Raw genomic sequence first — 13,178 nt, 5'->3', positions numbered from 1 at the left:
TTTATGAAAAGAATCACATTATGTTTTTTTCAGTTTCTGATTTCTTTAGCTGATTATGACTGAAAGAGGCCTCCATGCCTTTTGTAGCTATAATTCGCTCACTTTTATTGCTATATAGTAATTCCTTTGTACCCAAATTTATTTATTATAGTCACCATTCATGAGCATTAAAGTGGTTTTCATTTTTGAATGTTATTTTATTCTATTTTTTTAAAGATTTTATTTATTTATTCATGAGAGACACACACAGAGAGAGAGGCAGAGACACAGGCAGAGGGAGAAGCAGGCTCCATGCAGGGAGCCCGACGTGGGACTCCATCCCGGGTCTCCAGGATCAGGCCCTGGGCTGACAGTGGCACTAAACTGCTGAGCCGCTGGGCTGCCCCATTTTTTTGGACATTATTAATGCTATTGCTGTGAATATCTTTGTACTTGCTTTGGGTATCCTTATAAGCACCTGGTACACACAAGGATTGGTATATCTATGAGTGAAATTGCTGAGTTGTAGAAAATCCATGTCTTCAAACTTTAGAACTTTTCCTAAGTGATTATGCCAATTTACTGTGTCAGTATCATTTTGGCAGGCCTCCTCATCAACCCTTGGAATCTTCAGTTCTTTTAATTTAGTGATACTTGTGGGATTTTCATTGTGAATGTAATTTGCATTAATTTCATATAGTATTTGACTTTTAAGTGTCTGTACAAGTCTTCTGCCAGTTTCCTTTTTTGAGTTGTTCTTTTTTTTTGTTGACTATATTAATTCTGAATATAAGGCCCTCATCAGTTATCCATGCTATCTTTTCCCAGTCCATGGCTTACTTTTACAGTAATGGTATCTTAATGGTATCTTTTGAAAGAACAGCTCTTACTGATTACTCAAAGTTATTAGTCTTTTACTTATTGTATTTCATACTCTTCCTCTATAAACTAATTTTCAGTAAGTGTCAAGAATTCAAAGAAATGATGTAATAAGACAGTAAAATTTTGCTTTAACTTTGATATGTAATTATCCTCGTAAAAAATTTAAATTTTAAAAAATAAAAGAAACATTACCAACCCCAAAGAAAATAAGTTATTATATGAATATTTTTTATTATAATACTTTATGTTGGGGATTTTTTTCTTGTTGCTATTATTGTACTTAGTGAGTCAATATTGTTTTATAATGTACCAGTACCTCACTCACAAAATTTTGTTACAGATTTTTCTACAAAATTACTGATTTCTCAACAAAAGTACAAATAATTTCAGAACAACAACAAAAAAAACCCCACAACTGTTTATTCAGTAGTTTTCATTATTACCTAACTGTTCAAACTTTGTTTTATTTCATGCTGATATATTTTTTCCAAATTTATTTTCATTCAGTGTAGAACTATTTCTATGTTTAATTGTAATGTCATCTCTTATCCAAGATTATTTTGAACTTCATTTATAATTTTCCATAGTATTGGGATTTTCTAGTTACCTTATTATTAGTTTCTGATTGTGTTTCACAATTTATTGAGACTTAAGGAGTGTGCATCAACTTTAATAAAATGAAAAAAATGTACATTCTATAATTGTTGAAAGTATTCTATTTTGGTAAGTTAGTAGTTAAATTTGTAGTTAATTTTGTAGTTAAAACTGTCTATATAAAAAAAACTGTCTATATATCCTTACTAAATTTTTCAGTTATTGAAAAATCGGTGTCAAAAATGTCCACGTAATTATGAATTTGTCTGTTTTTTTTCTTTTCTTTTTGCTTTATGTATTTCTTTTTGCTTTATGTATTTTGACGCTATGTTAAGTTATAAGCAAATTTATTATGGCTGTGGATAACTGATTATCATTATACAATGCTCCTCTTTATTTTTTTTTACTTTTTTTTAAATGCTCCTCTTTAAATCTCTAGTAATACTTTAAAGTATCCTCTCTTTTATCTTAATGAAAGACAACAAGAAAAAATGACTTTAGCATCATTTAATAAGTTCTAGCATAGTGAAATATGCTGGATTAATACCTTAAAAGTGGTTGTAGGACTCCTTTCAACAAGAAAATATTAATTAGCCTGTCAACAAGTTAAGACAAATATTTGTGGTGAAATGTTGTGTAGGGAATTGTTGGCATATATAATCTTGACATACATAAATGCACAATGGAAGAGGTTATGTTGAGGGAAGATGACTACAAATGTCTTGTTTTACCCTTTTAAAACAAACTGGTATCCAGGAAGGATGGAGTGCTTCAATGATCCTAGTAATTGACAAGAGACTGCTGAAGTATTTAGAATGTGCAGTGGGCACCTCTCTAAGTTGATCTCATTTTAAAAATTATGGTTATTTTTAAGGCATCTATTTTTTAAGTTTTAAGAAAAAAATTTAAAAGGTGATTAAAAGTTAAAATTTTAATATGACACTATCTGTTTTTTTTTTCTCCCTGGGTAACCAATGTTTCAGGAGAAGGATACACACAAGTATATGTGTATGTATGTATATTTACATATATGTGAAGGGAAAACGTATCTTTTAAATTTCTTCAGTAATACTACCACTTGTTAATATCAATTATAGTTTCCATTTAGTTTCTTTAATCAACATAAAACCCCCCTAAACTATCATTATCTGACCTTTAGATGAGGAGTCAGAGTCCAGAGAATATAAATAGATAGCTTAAGACCACACAGTTTATAAGAAACAGAGCCATTATTAAGACATAGGTCTTTTTGGATCTAAAAATCCATGCTCTTTGCACTATTACATGCTGTTAAGAACTACCTGTTTTATGTCAAATGGGAGCATGATGACCAAAAACAGTGTGAATGAAATAATACTCTTAGAACACACTAAGGTCAAACCTCAAGAAATGTATAAACAGTTATAAAATGCTGGGGAAATTTTAGCATATAACATGATAGACTTTCTTGGCATGCAGCCCTGAGACCATCCAGATGCAAAATCAATTAGAAAAGACCAGAGATCAAAGATCAACAGTGTGTACCTTGTTTCATGAATAAAATAGATACAAGTGTGTTTGTCATCATCTTTGACTATTTCTAAAATAGATTGCATGATTATAGATCATATGCAGTATTAAAGTGTTTTTCAAAGTACAGCAGTATCTGTGAATAGGGAATGTGATGTATATAAATATATTTTAAGAAAACCTGATCCATAAAAATCTGACCCTTCTGTAGATGAAATAAGAAGCAATGTGTCACTCTATAGAAAGACTTTTAGAGAAATGATTCTGTAGGATTTCCTTAAAATCCAAACTCTTCTTGGGCTTTTAGAAAATAATTCCATTTACAGTAGTTGGATTTGTGCAATATATCTCAGAAATATATGTGTTGCACAAAGTATCATAAGCCATGTGTTAAGTGTACTTCCATAAATGTAATATTTAGAGAGGATTAAAGAACAAATAATATGGAATAATAAACTCATATGGACAACTCAATGCAAACAAATATTTAGTTTATTTCAGTTGTTTACACTGTAGAATAAGGACAATGTGTAGTTATAATCAAGATTTATAACCCAGGTACATACTCGGCAATTTGAAATTTCAGTTTAGCGTTATTCTGATGCAAAACTCCATGTGAAAGCTGGTTTATAAAGTAAATGTGCCCACCACTGGTAAAGAATACATGTGTTGAAAGCATTACCTTGAGGACGTGACCTGAATTGAATGAGTTAAGGTTGTATTTTTATATCAGAATCATATTTCCTTGAGCAGCGTGCTTGAGCAGTGTGAATAGTTCTGCAATCCCTCACAACTACGAATGTGATGATTCATGCTCTATTATGAGCTGAGATATAACCAGGTGCATGTATTAACATACTATTAAACACAGATGGCTTAAATATACAAAGTACATGGTGAGTAAATCAGTTAGCCACATATGTACTCACCATACAACAAAAACTGTATAAAGGCAAGTAATAATACTGTAATAATAATAGTAATAGCAATAATCTAGAGACATAATTTTCCATTTAAGGAAATTAAATATATTTTGAAAAAATTAAGGATGTTTCTCATAGAATATAGCTTAATCTCTAGCTATTCTTGTATTTAGGCATTTCTTTTTTTTTAAGATTTTATTTATTTATTCATGAGAGACACAGAGAGAGAGGCAGAGACACAGGCAGAGGGAGAAGCAGGCTCCCTGTAGGGAGCCTGATGTGGGACTTAATCCCAGGACCCAGGATCATACCCTGAGCCCAAGGCAGATGTTCAACTGCTGAGCCACCCAGGCACCCCTATATAGACATTTCTAAAACAGATTATTCTGTATTTCATTCACAGCACTATCCTGCAAAAAGAGCTTGCTATTCTTGGAATGGATGGCTCCTTGCTGTTCCAATCTCAGTTCAAATGCCACTTCCTCAGAGGAGTTACTTACTGTAAACTCCTGTCTAAAGTAGCCATTTCTTACCACTACTCCTAGTAACTACCTATCAAGATATCTTATTGTATGTAGCACTCATCACAATGTGGAATTATTTTTTGACTTATTAGTTTATTTTGCTTAATTTTTAGTCATACTCCTGAATGGAAGCTTCATAAGAGAACCTTATACATATACCCAGGGAATGAATCCCCAGCCTAGGTAGCTAGCACATAGTAGAGATGCTTGGTAAACATTTGTCTAGTGAATAAATGAATAAATAAAGGGGTTTTAGTTGGCATTTTAATTGGCTAAATTTACTTTCATATTTCCTTATATGATTACATTTCCCTAGAGTATAGTTATGATTAAATATAATGATCAAGCACTAAAACAATGTTGATAATTAGTGTAGTATTTTATCCATTTATTCATTTTAAACATAGTTCTTGCCTTTGTGGAAGTAACACAAAGAGAATGTTGGATTAGTATCGTGTTAAGGAAAAGTTCAAGATATAAAGAGAGATCTTAAAGGGGAGAAATAATTGATTCTAGGGTGGGTTCAGAAAAAAACTCTAGAAAAAAATACCTTTTAAGCTAAGACTAGGGTGACCAAAATAAGTTATTGTCCAAATTGGAACAGATTTGAGGGTAAAACATGACTATAAACATAATTAAACAATTTATTTGGCTGATTCCATCTTACTTTATTAAACTGGTGAGCTAAACAACTATAAAAGAATTATAAAATATAAATTAGTTCTTTTAGACTTTTTTTTGAGACAGTTTTTTTTAAGATTTTATTTATTTATTCATGAGAGACAGAGAGAGAGGCAGAGACATAAGCAGAGGGAGAAGCAGGCTCCCTGCGGGGAGCCTGATATGGGATTCGATTCTAGGATCCCAGGATCATGACCTGAGCCAAAGGCAAATGCTCAACCACTGAGTCACCCAGGTGCCCTGTAATAGCTTTTTTAAAAAGGAAATATTTTTAATTAAAGGAGGTAAAAAGAGACATCAGTGACAAGTTGGGTAGCTAGTCTTCAGGGTGACCCTCAAGAAGCCTCACCTCCTGATATTCATACCCTTGTGTAGTCCTAATCTACAATGAATCAGGGTTGGTCTATGTAATTATAGAATATGGCAGAAATGACAGTGTGAGATATTCATGACATCATAAAAGGCATTCTTACTTGTGCCTTGCTCTCTTGAATTGTTCACTCACAAGGAAGGCAGTGGCCACTTAGGTAGCCTCAGGAGAGGCTTGTGTGAAGAGGAAATAAGACCCACCAACCACCAGCACCAATTTGCCAATTATGTGAGTAAGCCACCGTGGAAGTGAATCCTTCAGCTCCTGTAAAGGCTTAGGAGGAATACAGTGCCATCACAGCTTGACTGGAACCTCATGAGAGACTAGGCTAAACTGTTTCAAATTCATGACCTCAGAAACTATAGATAATGAAGGCTTATTGCAGAGGTGCCTGGGTGGCTCAGTTGTTTAAGCCTCTGCCTTTGGCTCAGGTCATCATCAAGCCCCGCATCCGGCTCCCTCCCTGCTCAGTGGGAAGTCTGCTCTGCCCCCGCCCCATGTTCTTTCTCTCTCTCAAATAAAATCTTTTAAAAATAAATATTTATTGCATTAAGCCATTCAGTTTTGGGATAACTCATTACGCAGAAATTGATAATTAGTACAATAAATAATGCAATATCTGGATCTGACAAAATTACTATATAGATGTTGGATTATATAAAGACCAAATAGAGGTATTACATTTACTGGTAATGATAACTGTACTGTGGTTTTATTATAAAAGAGTTTCTTTACTTTTAGGAAATAAATACCAAGGTATTTAGGAACAGAAGGCAAAAAGTTAGAATATATGCAACTTACTCTCAAAGGTGAGAGAAGAGTTAGGGCTCTTCTAGTCTAGGCATTGTTAGCAATGAGACAAAATGTTAACAGCAGGTGAGTGCAATCAGAGGATATATAGCTATCCTCTGTACATTTTTTTATTCTTCCAACTTTTCTGTGTGTTTGACATTAATCCCTAACAAAAAATTAAAGCATGTTTTCTTAAAAAAAATTAAAAACATATAACTTTGTACATTAAAGCAAAATTTAAAATCTTTAATCATATGAGCATTAAACATAGCATGTGATTAAATACTCAATGGATATTCATATAGTTTAATCAATTTCCTATATAACTGTATCTAATACCACAACAGTATTTTTCCAAAGACTATTTTTATTATGTTCTATTCTTTTTACAAAATTGCTAGCAGTCTTCTTTAAAATGCACTTCATTGCTGATAAACTAGGAATTATTTACATCTCTTACTGACCCATCTCTATAGAGCATAATAATATTTTTAATAGAGAAAGCACTCTTGGTTATGGATGAAGTACCTGATAAAGTCAGAGCTAATTCTACTTAGTAAAAGATATTCTTAATTCTTTTTTTTTTTTTTTTTTTTTTTTTTTTTAAATTTTTTTATTTATGATACACAGAGAGAGAGAAAGAGGCAGAGACACAGGCAGAGGGAGAAGCAGGCTCCATGCACCGGGAGCCCGACGTGGGATTCGATCCCGGATCTCCAGGATCGCGCCCTGGGCCAAAGGCAGGCGCTAAACCACTGCGCCACTCAGGGATCCCGATATTCTTAATTCTAATTTGTTTTATATTAAGTTGTACAAGAGATTCAACCCTAATATTTTTATAGGTACTATCTTTTTGCCTCCTTTTGAGTAACTTTGTTGATTATATTTTTCATGAGACCATGCTTAATTTGTGAATCCTGAATTTTTATCCAAATTGAGATGTTCAAAATCATAGGCATTCCCAATTCCTTTGCATCCTGAGATGGAATGTAAATTAATGCAAAATTAGCTCAATCAAAAGTTGCTTCAGATATTTCAAAGCTGAGCTGTTCATTTTTAAAATGAAATTTTACACAGAGATATGAAAGTTTATGTAGTGTTAGAATATTCAGTATCTTAACCAGGTGGGTAAATACATGGATATACATATATACACATAAGTTTGTATAAAATCAGGCTATGAAACAATCATTAGACAATGAAAATATATCAAGATGTACCCTTATGATTAATTTACAACTTTATGTATATTATACCTGAAAAAAAGTTAAGTCTCATACCTCCTAACTCACTGTATAATCTACTTCCTTTTTTGCTTTTATAAGTATAAATGTTAATATCTCTTGGTTGTAAGATTTAGTTGTAATAATTGCAATTTTTAGAAGTTTGAAAAACAATCTTTTTGACATACCATTAGTTAAACAGTTTTAGAGATATTCAACTGATTTTTAAAATATGCAACCAAAATTTAGGAGGATTATTTAATTTATAAAAAGGTTTATTGTCAATGTAGGACACTTAGGCTGACTTCAAAGTAGTCCTTCAGAGGTTAAAACATTTCTAAAATCCGAATGATGCTAAGCAGCAAAGGGAGAAAGCATATAGCTCTGCTGAAGCTTTTTCTAATTAATTCAACATCTGCTTCATCACAGCAATTTTATAGTTCAGTTAGTTTATCTGTGCATATATATAACAATATTGTAAAATGTGACATCTACAGGTTCTATTTTGATTAGTAGACATTGCGATTTGTTTGAATGTAATTATTACTTATATGTATACCACAGTAGATAAAGGAAAATTTCTGCCCCATAAGTTCCTTAATTTAGTAAGAATATTGCTTTTACCAAAATGCTGTGCTCCACCACACATGCATCTTGTTCATATTATCACCACAAAAGTAATTTTTTGTTCCATTTTGAACTTAATCAAGTTTACAATAACATTCACAGTAATATCAGATGTTTCACTTTTAGTTGAATAAACTTCCAAAAGCTTTTCTTTGATTTCATGAACTGCATGAAAAACAAAACAAAACAGAAACCCTATTATTGGAATTCACTTATTTTGTACCTGAAGCATTTAATGATCCTAATGTTATCCTGGTGCCATTTAACTATCTGTAACTGTCTTTTGATCATAAAGCCAATACATTAACCACAGTCACTTCAGGTTTCAAAGGTGTTAAAGAAAACTTAGAATCAAAATAAACATTAATTTAGAGTAACAAGCAATTGATTTAGATGAAAAGATATGGTTCATGGATTGATATGTAAACACACCTTCTGTAGATGCTTTTGTATCATCCATCATAGTGAAAAGTAAATGTCAACAAATAATTTTTGCAAGTTACACATCCGTAATCAACTATCTTGAGAAATGGAAATTCAGTATTTAATTTTTCATTAAACGTGCACTCTCATTTTTTAGCTCATTGCTGCCAAAGGATTTACTGCAAAATTTAAAAAAGCATTATAAAACAATAAAAATAGTAACTGTTGATGTATTATTTATAACCAAAAAAGGACAAAACAACTGTAGCAGCAGCTTTCAGATTCCTCTATGTAAGCACTATGACTGTACTGTTCAGCTTCTATTTCTTATATGTGTTATTCAGACTGCTGTAACAATATACCATAGTCTGGTGGCTTAAACAACAGAAATTTATTGTCTTACAGTTTTACAGCCTAGAAGTCTGAGATCATGTTGGTTACCAGAATGACTGGGTTCTGGTGAGAATTCTCTTCTAGCTTACAGACAGCCTTCTCACTGTGTCCTCTCAAGGCAGTGAGACAGATCTCTTCTTATAAGGTCACAGTCCTGTCAGATTAGGGCCCCATTCTCAAGACCTCACTTAATCTTAATTACCTCCTAAAGATCTTACCTCCACACCTAGTCACACTGAGATTTAGAGCTTTAATGTAGGCATTTGGGGATGACACAATTCAGTCTATAGATTCCAACCCTCTCCTCCACAATTCATGTTCTTGTCACATCCAAGATAATACTCATTCCATCCCGAAAGCCCCAAAAGTATGATCATTTCATCATCATGTCTAAAGTCCTGAGCCTCATCTAAGTATCATCCAAATTAGATGTAGATGAGACTCAAGGTATGATTCAGTCTGAGGCAAAATTCCTCTCCAGATGTGAACCTGTGACCAGACAAGTTATGTGCTTCAAAATATAGTGGTAGGGCAGGCATAGGATATACATTCCCATTCCCAAAGGGAGGAATCAAAAGGAAGGGTTGACAGGTCCCAAACAAGTCCAAAACCTAGAAAGGCAAATTTCAGTAGATCCCAAGTCTCAAGAATAATCCTTTGATTTGACACTCCAAACCCAAAGGGGTGGCAACATCACCCTCACAACTCTGAGGGATGGCCTTACTCTCTAAAACAAAGGAGAAAACATCCTTGCCCCCTGAGCCTGTGGTAGGAGGGGCAGTTCTAATGATTGCCATCAGGGTCATTCTTCCCTTTTCTTAACGAATAAAACATTGTATGCTGCTGACTGAGTAGCATTATGGTCCAGTCCTAAAGATTCCAAGATATCCAAACCTTCTTTCATTCCATCCCACTTTCTTTGTTCCTTTTAGTTCACACTGGTGGTGTATTTGCTGGCATAATCCCATCTCTATTCCTGACTTCTACTGAAATAGCTGATTAAGTCCATGAGTCACACCTATGATCTCTTTGTCAAATGGTGATTCATCCATACCCTTAGCCACATGCTTCAAAACAAGCTTTGCAATTTTTTGTAATATGGATAAGCTAAGAATTTTCCAATCTTCAAATTCTGGTTACTTTTTGCTCAACATTTTCTTCGTCAATTTCTCTCTCTCCTTTTACTTTTTATTATAAGCAGTCAAGAAGGAACCAAGATGCTCCTTCAACACTTTGGTTAGAAATCTCTTCAGCTGAATATACGATTCATAGCTGATAGTTCTGCCTTCCACAAAACACCAGGATACAGTTAAGCCAAATTCTTTGCCAGTTTATAACAAGGATTGCCTTGCTTCCAGTTTCTAATAACATGTTCCTCATGTCTGAGATCTCACTAGAATCACACTTAGCATCCATGTTTCTAGCAGGCACTTAAAAACTCTTCCAGCCTCTACCCACTACTTTGTATCAGTGTTGCTTCCACATGTTTAGATATTTGTTATAGAAGCACCCCACTTCTTAGTACCAAAATCTGTGTTGGGATTCTTCAGAGAAACAGAACAAAAGACAGCTCTAAATAGATCTAGATATATTAATAAAGAAGGGGTCCCAAGCAAGTCCAAAACCTAGACAGGCAAATTCCATTAGATCTTAAGGGTCAATTATAATCCTTAATAAGGCTCAATATATATCTAGATCTATTTGTCATGGGGGAGGGGAGGTCTTATAAAGAATATCTCTCATGATTAGGATGAGAAGTCCCAAGATATGCAGTTCACAAGCTGGAAACCCTGGAGAGATAGTGGTGTGGCTCCAGTATAAGTCCAAAGGCCTGAGAACCAGGAGAACCAACTGCGTAACTTCCAGTCCAAAAGCCAGCAGGCTCAAGACCCAAGAAAAGCAATGTTTCAGTTTGAGTTTAAAGACAGAGTGGTGTCCTAGCTCAAACAGCCAGGCAGGAGTTTTCTCTCCCACAGTGTTTTTCTTCTATTTATTTTTTTAGTTGGATGAAGGAGACTCCCCCACACTGGGGAGAGTAATCTGTTTTACTCAGTCTACTGATTCAAATGTTAATCTCAGTCAGAAACACCCTTGTAGACACTCCAGAATTATGTTTGGCCAAATATCTAGGCCCAGTGAAATTGACACATAAAATTATCTATCATATTGCATATGTTCCATGCACACATAGCCTGTAATTATTGCCCATGACCTGACTATGTGGTGACCTGGAAGCTTCATCTACCCATTTGTGTTAACATGAGTCTAGGCCTAAGTGTCCAGTGCTCCACAAGTCTAGCACTTGAAAGTCGATACTTAATCATCAACTCCCTCCGTGAGATTGTTCTTTTGCCACAAGGATTTCACACATGATGTTCTTTGTATCTGAAAGATATCCTCTCTTGCACTTTATTTGTATTATTTTTAAAATGAGAGGCAAGAGAAGAAATTGTCATGGAATATCTGGTGTGTGATGCTGAGGATCTAGAATTCTTAAGAACACTGGGATATCACTGAAAGACTTTTTTTTTTAATTTTCATTAATTTGTTTATTTTAAGTAATCTCTATGCCCAACATGGGATTTGAACTCACAGCTCAGAGAGATCAGGGGTTGCATGCTCTATGGACTGAGTCAGTCAGGCACCCCTCACTGAGTGACACCATCAGATTGGCATTGTAGAGTTCAATGTAGAGTAATATGAAGAATGGATTGCAGGGGAATAAAAGTTATGTGCAGACCATAAGGAAACCCAGATTGCCCTGGAAGAAAGTACATTAGCTTTTATTCATGTGACAGAAGTGGGGAGGAAGGAAAAGACAGATTTGGGAGAGATTTAGGATGTAAACTTAATGGAACTTGAGTCTTCATGAGAAAAGTCTAAACTATGTACCTGTAATTTTGGTAAAAAAAAAAAAAAAAAAAGAAATTCCAGATAAGATGACCGTTAAGGAGCAGACAAGCATGGTAACAAGATAATCAGAAGAGTATAGTTTTCTGGAAGCAAAAGATATAAGGATTTTAAGAAGGAGGAAAGGCTCAAATGGAGGGAAACTGATAGAAGTAGAGCAAATGAGAGAGGAGAGTGATATAGTCATTAGTCATATTAGCATGAGACTTTTTTTTAAGATTTTATTTATTTGACAGAGAGCACAAGCAGGGGGAGGGGCAGGCAGAGGGAGAGGGAGAAGCAGGCTCCCTGCTGAGCAGGACTCTGGGATCATGACCTGAGCCCAAGGCAGACATTTAACTAACTGAGCCACCAGGTGCCCTAACAAAAGAATTTTTGATGGTGCAATGGGAGCAAAAGTAATATCAGAGTAGAGTACAGATGGAAAGGAAGATGGATATCACAAATGTACAAAAAAAAAATTTAAGTTTGGCTTTCATACTTGTTGGAAACAGTATAGTAACTGTAGAGGCCTCTTTTAGGCAACAGTCTTGTGCGATGGGAACTGCATCAGCAACCACTAGGTGAATGCAAACAGGCTCATTAAATGACCCACCTTGAAATAACCATAGGCCCTAAGTAACCAATTACAAGCAAGCACAGTTACAAAGATTACCGAAAAATGGAAAATTCTATACATCCCCATACTCCCTCACTCTACTCTATAATGTGGCCCCTCACCACCACCTTATCACAGAAAGTCTCTCCTTTGCTGTCCTGCCCACTACTCCCTTGCAAGGTATTCAGTAAACTTCTCTTTTGTTCTGTCTTGGGTTTTTTCTTTTCTTTTCTTTTCTTTTTTTTTTTTTTTTGCATTGCTTTTTTTTAAAAAACAAAAAGAAAATAACAATACATCACACTTAGTAAAGGTAAATATGGTTTTGTTAAATTTTTGCTTCCTTTATATATATATTTAAAACATACATATTTGATATGTATGTTGGGTCATGACGTAAAATGTATTTCTTACTGTGGGTCACTGTAAAGTATCTGAAAGTATAAGAGAAGAATTTAGCGTTGACCCAGAACCAACAGGTTCTTTCATCACTCATGCTGCCAGACTCTGCTTGATCTGAGCGCTCCACATTTGGTGGCCCCCCGTCTGATCAGGATACCCCACAATAACTGGAAAAAGAAAAGGAGATATGAACATTATTTTGAATTAAAATTTATGCATATACAGCCTGACATTTTCTCAATACTTTCCCCAAAAATTATATGTGGAGATAATAATTTATAAAAACCAACACAAATGGCTAATAAGTCCTCATAAAGTAGTAAGAATTTTTTTCTTTAAATTATATTATTT

This window comes from Nyctereutes procyonoides, unplaced genomic scaffold (assembly GCF_905146905.1).
Source record: "Nyctereutes procyonoides isolate TBG_1078 unplaced genomic scaffold, NYPRO_anot_genome, whole genome shotgun sequence".
Taxonomy (NCBI): Eukaryota; Metazoa; Chordata; class Mammalia; order Carnivora; family Canidae; genus Nyctereutes; species Nyctereutes procyonoides.
Note: the sequence above shows the minus strand (reverse complement) of the source record.